At 50.5% G+C, this 6,952-nt stretch overlaps 1 long non-coding RNA gene across 7 annotated transcripts; it reads right to left on the bottom strand.

The window, feature by feature from the left end:
* Positions 1-2,437: 2,437 nt before the first annotated feature.
* Positions 2,438-4,896, bottom strand: LOC127918167 (uncharacterized). 7 transcript variants are annotated; one of them, XR_008099238.1, is made up of 7 exons: positions 4,696-4,896; positions 4,516-4,637; positions 4,332-4,392; positions 3,638-3,771; positions 3,510-3,570; positions 3,098-3,219; positions 2,440-2,677 (listed from the first exon to the last, which is right to left on the bottom strand). It is a non-coding gene; the product is annotated as an uncharacterized LOC127918167 (long non-coding RNA). The 7 variants fall into 7 exon arrangements; XR_008099233.1 differs by having other exon boundaries at positions 2,438-2,677; positions 3,510-3,771; XR_008099237.1 differs by lacking the exon at positions 2,440-2,677 and adding an exon at positions 2,706-2,800 and having other exon boundaries at positions 3,510-3,771.
* Positions 4,897-6,952: the final 2,056 nt, after the last annotated feature.

The raw sequence follows: 6,952 nt of genomic DNA, 5'->3' as shown, positions 1-6,952 counted from the left end.
TTGTCGGCGATCAGGCCTACCAGTGTCGTCAGCAAACTTAATGATGGTGTTGAGTCGTGCTTGGTCACACAGTCGCGGGTGAACAAGAAGTACCGAAGGGGCACGCACCCCTGAGGGGCCCCAGTGTTGAGGATCAGTATGACAGATGTGTTGTTACCTCCCCTTACCACCTGGGGGCGGCCGTCAGGAAGTCCAGGTTCCAGTTGCAGAGGGAGATGTTTAGTCCCAGGGTCCTTAGCTTAGTGATGAGCTTTGAGGGTACTATGGTGTTGAACGCTGAGCTGTAGTCAATGAACAGCATTCTCACATAGGTGTTCCATTTGTCCAGGTGGGAAAGGGCAGTGTGGAGTGCAACAAAGATTGCGTCATTCGTGGATTTGTTGTTGCGGTCTGTAAATTGGAGTGGGTCCAGGATATCCATGAGTTTTGTAAATGTGTATAATTCCCAGTGTAACAATATAGTGAGTTAGGCCTATAATAGCTTAATACACTATATAAGCAAAAGTATGTGGACACCTTCAAATGAGTGGTTTTGGCTATTTCAGCCACACCCGTTGGTGACAGACGTATAAAATTGAGCACATAGCCATGCAATCTCCATAGACAAACAATGGCAGTAGAATGGCCTTACTGAAGAGCTCAGTGACTTTCAATGTGACACCGTCATAGCGTGACACTTTTCCAACAAGTTAGTTTGTCAAATTACTGCCCCGGTCAACTGTAAGTGCTGTCGTTGTGAAGTGGAAACGTCTAGAAGCAACAACAGCTCAGCCGTGAAGTGGTAGACCACACAAGCTCACAGAACGGGACCGCCGAGTGCTGAAGCGCATCATCTGTCCTCGGTTGCAATACTCACTACCGAGTTCCAAACTGCCTCCGGAAGCAACGTGAGCACAATAACTGTTCGTCGGGAGCTTCAAGAATGGGTTTCCATGGCAGAGCAGCAGCACACAAGCCTAAGATCACCATACGCAATGCCAAGCATTGGCTGGAGTGGTAAAGCTCGCCACCGTTGGACTCTGGAGCCGTGGAAACATTCTCTGGAGTGATGAATCACTCTTCTCCATCTGGCAGTCCAATGACACATCTGGGTTGGTGGATGCCATGAGAACGCTACCTGCCCCAATGCATAGTGCCAACTGTAAAGTTTGGTGGAGGAGGAATAATGGTTTGGGCTGTTTTTCATGGTCCAGGCCCCTTAGTTCCAGTGAAGGGAAATCTTAACGCTACAGCATACAATGACATTCTAGATTATTCTGTGCTTCCAACTTTGTGACAAAGCGCGCACACTGTGCATTCACTCAGCTTCAGCTTGATTTCAGGCATGAGAGAGTCTATTATTTACCCTCCCATTCTAGCTACAGTGTCAGTTCAGTCCATTGTTGGTTACAGACGGCATTGTCCCCTAAAAGGACGCTGTGTTTTCACTGAGAAGGTGCATGTGATGCCCCCTCTTTATACTTCTGTAGGTCATTTTTTCAGTGGGAGGGGGGTTCAGTAGGTGGCGGTAATGCACTATAAGTGTTAGATAACCACGGTAAAACCCCACAGAGGAAGAAGCCACCGTTTTGCCCGTTTATGTCACGGGAGACCGTGTCCCACGGCTCAGCATAATCGAATAACCACCCGGCCGGCCACCCTCTTCCTGGAGTGACTTCGGATTGGCTGTCCTGTCTTTAGTACCCTCTCTTATCTAAAGTTCCGTGTTAACAGTCAGGCATTTCATTGTTTGATTTGTAGTCACATTATCATTCAGGACTCTTCTGGCCCGCCGCTCTACGATCTTTTGCAGTCATGTCTGACCGAGGCTCCCAACGTGGTGACTTTAACCCGGTTTGTGCTGGAGGAAGGGAGGAAAGCGAAGGGACAGGGAGCTCACTACCTGCTTCGATGCACGGCCGTCAACCATCTCCACAGCCGTGAGGAAAGCTGGCATCGCCAACCTGTAAGTAATTATCATCACACTTAGCAGGCATGCCTTCAACAAAATAGGACTTGTTCAATCTCTCTCTCTCATTGAGAGACAATTCACACTGAAAGTTTCAGATGCACTAAGGGGGTTGGTGGGAAGTCTAATGGCTGAACGGAATCAGTTGAATGAGAGGCAGACAGGGAAACTTACGCCATTCAAATTCAAGTCGAAATACCTATTCAAGTGTGGCTGAAACGAATTGCCTGTCATTGAACCAATTGCACTTTATGGCAGCGAGGTGGGGATCCTGCAAAACAAGATTTCACCCAATGGGACAAACACTGCATGCAGAGTTCTGTAAGATTCTCCTACATGTCCAGAGAGAAAACTACAATCAATGTACGCAGGGCAGAATTAGGCCAATATCCATTAATAATAACTAAAAGAGAGCAATTCAGTTTTGTTAACATCTAAAATACAGTCCCCTCATCCAGCTGGTCCTGGGGCTGGAGTTCACTAACCTGTTCTACTAACACACTGAAGCCTCAGTCCCCTCATCCAGCTGGTCCTGAGTTCACTAACCTGTTCTACTAACACACTGAAGCCTCAGTCCCCTCATCCAGCTGGTCCTGAGTTCACTAACCTGTTCTACTAACACACTGAAGCCTCAGTCCCCTCATCCAGCTGGTCCTGAGTTCACTAACCTGTTCTACTAACACACTGAAGCCTCAGTCCCCTCATCCAGCTGGTCCTGAGTTCACTAACCTGTTCTACTAACACACTGAAGCCTCAGTCCCCCTCATCCAGCTGGTTCTGAGTTCACTAACCTGTTCTACTAACACACTGAAGCCTCAGTCCCCTCATCCAGCTGGTCCTGAGTTCACTAACCTGTTCTACTAACACACTGAAAGCCTCAGTCCCCTCATCCAGCTGGTCCTGAGTTCACTAACCTGTTCTACTAACACACTGAAGCCTCAGTCCCTCATCCAGCTGGTCCTGGGTTCACTAACCTGTTCTACTAACACACTGAAGCCTCAGTCCCCTCATCCAGCTGGTCCTGAGTTCTGTTCTACTAACACACTGAAGCCTCAGTCCCCTCATCCAGCTGGTCCTGAGTTCACTAACCTGTTCTACTAACACACTGAAGCCTCAGTCCCTCATCCAGCTGGTCCTGAGTTCACTAACCTGTTCTACTAACACACTGAAGCCTCAGTCCCCTCATCCAGCTGGTCCTGAGTTCACTAACCTGTTCTACTAACACACTGAAGCCTCAGTCCCCTCATCCAGCTGGTCCTGAGTTCACTAACCTGTTCTACTAACACACTGAAGCCCTCAGTCCCCTCATCCAGCTGGTCCTGAGTTCACTAACCTGTTCTACTAACACACTGAAGCCTCAGTCCCCTCATCCAGCTGGTCCTGGGGGCTGAGTTCACTAACCTGATCTACTAACACACTGAAGCCTCAGTCCCTCATCCAGCTGGTCCTGGGGCTGAGTTCACTAACCTGTTCTACTAACACACTGAAGCCTCAGTCCCCTCATCCAGCTAACACACTGAAGCCTCAGTCCCCTCATCCAGCTGGTCCTGAGTTCACTAACCTGTTCTACTAACACACTGAAGCCTCAGTCCCCTCATCCAGCTGGTCCTGAGTTCACTAACCTGTTCTACTAACACACTGAAGCCTCAGTCCCCTCATCCAGCTGGTCCTGGGGCTGAGTTCACTAACCTGTTCTACTAACACACTGAAGCCTCAGTCCCCTCATCCAGCTGGTCCTGGGGCTGAGTTCACAAACCTGTTCTACTAACACACTGAAGCCTCAGTCCCCTCATCCAGCTGGTCCTGGGGCTGAGTTCACTAACCTGTTCTACTAACACACTGAAGCCTCAGTCCCCATCCAGCTGGTCCTGGGGCTGAGTTCACTAACCTGTTCTACTAACACACTGAAGCCTCAGTCCCTCATCCAGCTGGTCCTGGGGCTGAGTTCACAAACCTGTTCTACTAACACACTGAAGCCTCAGTCTCCCTCATCCAGCTGGTCCTGGAGTTCACTAACCTGTTCTACTAACACACTCCAGCCCCATCCAGGGTCCTGGGGCTGAGTTCACTAACCTGTTCTACTAACACACTGAAGCCTCAGTCCTCATCCAGCTGGTCCTGGGGCTGAGTTCACTAACCTGTTCTACTAACACACTGAAGCCTCAGTCCCCTCATCCAGCTGGTCCTGAGTTCACTAACCTGTTCTACTAACATACTGAAGCCTCAGTCCCCTCATCCAGCTGGTCCTGGAGTTCACTAACCTGTTCTACTAACATACTGAAGCCTCAGTCCCCTCATCCAGCTGGTCCTGGAGTTCACTAACCTGTTCTACTAACACACTGAAGCCTCAGTCCCTCATCCAGCTAGTCCTGAGTTCACTAACCTGTTCTACTAACACACTGAAGCCTCAGTCCCCTCATCCAGCTGGTCCTGAGTTCACTAACCTGTTCTACTAACACACTGAAGCCTCAGTCCCCTCATCCAGCTAGTCCTGAGTTCACTAACCTGTTCTACTAACACACACTGAAGCCTCAGTCCCTCATCCAGCTGGTCCTGAGTTCACTAACCTGTTCTACTAACACACTGAAGCCTCAGTCCCCTCATCCAGCTGGTCCTGAGTTCACTAACCTGTTCTACTAACACACTGAAGCCTCAGTCCCCTCATCCAGCTGGTCCTGAGTTCACTAACCTGTTCTACTAACACACTGAAGCCTCCCCCTCATCCAGCTGGTTCTGAGTTCACTAACCTGTTCTACTAACACACTGAAGCCTCAGTCCCCTCATCCAGCTGGTCCTGAGTTCACTAACCTGTTCTACTAACACACTGAAGCCTCAGTCCCCTCATCCAGCTGGTCCTGAGTTCACTAACCTGTTCTACTAACACACTGAAGCCTCAGTCCCCTCATCCAGCTGGTCCTGAGTTCACTAACCTGTTCTACTAACACACTGAAGCCTCAGTCCTCATCCAGCTGGTCCTGAGTTCACTAACCTGTTCTACTAACACTGAAGCCTCAGTCCCCTCATCCAGCTGGTCCTGAGTTCACAACCTCTACTAACCAGAAGCCTCAGTCCTCATCCAGCTCGGCTGAGTTCACTAACCTGTTCTACTAACACACTGAAGCCTCCTGATCAGAACATCCAATCAATCAGAATAAACCAAATTATAACACAATTAAATCAAAACTACATTGCTTATTGGGAAGCACAAACACAAAGCAAAATGCAGGGCTATCTGTCCTTAAATCGACAGTACACTGTGGCTAACTATTTGACCATGGTTACTGATCAAAACCTTTAGAAACATTGAAAGTACAGGCTCAGTGAGCACAGCCTTGCCATTGAGAAGGGTAGACACAGGAAAACCTGTCTCCCTGTAGAGGAAAGGCTGTGTAACCACTGCACCACAGCAGAACCTGTCTCCCTGTAGAGGAAAGGCTGTGCACCACTGCACCACAGCAGAACCTGTCTCCCTGTAGAGGAAAGGCTGTGTAACCACTGTACACAGCAGAACCTGGCTTTCCTGAGAGGAAAGGCTGTGTAACCACTGTACAACAGCATGGCTCAAAAATGTGTATGAAAACAATTGAGACAGAGCTGCATTTCCTGACAAAATGTCAAAATATAGAATCCCCAAATTTGAATCCCTGATTCAAGGTTTCAAAGACTCCTCTCTGATGAGAACAGGCCACCCGTCCTGTTGGGGAGGACGCAGAGAGCTGTGGGTTGCAGCGCACTACATTGAAGACCTCTCTGATGAGAATAGGCTATCCGTCCTGTTGGGGAGGACGCAGAGAGCTGTGGGTTGGCAGAGTACCACATTGGAAGACTCTGATGAGGATAGGCTACCCGTCCTGTTGGGGAGGACGAGAGAGCTGTGGGTTGGCAGAGCACTACATTGAAGACCTCTCTGATGAGGATAGGCTACCCGTCCTGTTGGGGGAGGACACAGAGAGCTGTGGGTTGGCAGACCTACATTGAAGACCTCTCTGATGAGAATAGGCCACCACGTCCTGCTGGGGGAGGACACAGAGAGCTGTGGGTTGGCAGAGCACTACATTGAAGACCTCTCTGATGAGGGACAGGCTATCCGTCCTGTTGGGGAGGACGCAGAGAGCTGTGGGTTGGCAGAGCACTACATTGAAGACCTCTCTGATGAGAGTAGGCTACCCGTCCCTGTTGGGGAGGACGCAGAGAGCTGTGGGTTGGCAGAGCACTACATTGAAGACCTCTCTGATGAGAGTAGGCTACCCGTCCTGTTGGGGAGGACGCAGAGAGCTGTGGGTTGGCAGAGCACTACATTGAAGACCTCTCTGATGAGGACAGGCTACCCGTCCTGTTGGGGGAGGACGCAGAGAGCTGTGGGTTGGCAGCGCACTACATTGAAGACCTCTCTGATGAGGACAGGCTATCCGTCCTGTTGGGGGAGGACGCAGGAGAGCTGTGGGTTGGCAGAGCACTACATTGAAGACCTCTCTGATGAGGACAGGCTACCCGTCCTGTTGGGGAGGACGCAGAGAGCTGTGGGTTGGCAGAGCACTACATTGAAGACCTCTCTCTGATGAGGACAGGCTATCCGTCCTGTTGGGGAGGACACAGAGAGCTGTGGGTTGGCAGAGCACTACATTGAAGACCTCTCTGATGAGGACAGGCTACCCGTCCTGTTGGGGGAGGATGCAGAGAGCTGTGGGTTGGCAGCGCACTACATTGAAGACCTCTCTGATGAGGACAGGCTATCCGTCCTGTTGGGGGAGGGGCGCAGAGAGCTGTGGGTTGGCAGAGCACTACATTGAAGACCTCTCTGATGAGGACAGGCTATCCGTCCTGTTGGGGGAGGACACAGAGAGCTGTGGGTTGGCAGAGCACTACATTGAAGACCTCTCTGATGAGGACAGGCTACCCGTCCTGTTGGGGAGGATGCAGAGAGCTGTGGGTTGGCAGCGACTACATTGAAGACCTCTCTGATGAGGACAGGCTATCCGTCCTGTTGGGGGAGGACGCAGAGAG

This window comes from Oncorhynchus keta, unplaced genomic scaffold (assembly GCF_023373465.1).
Source record: "Oncorhynchus keta strain PuntledgeMale-10-30-2019 unplaced genomic scaffold, Oket_V2 Un_contig_1348_pilon_pilon, whole genome shotgun sequence".
In the NCBI taxonomy this organism is placed as follows: domain Eukaryota; kingdom Metazoa; phylum Chordata; class Actinopteri; order Salmoniformes; family Salmonidae; genus Oncorhynchus; species Oncorhynchus keta.
This window is presented reverse-complemented; position numbering and strand designations above follow the sequence as displayed.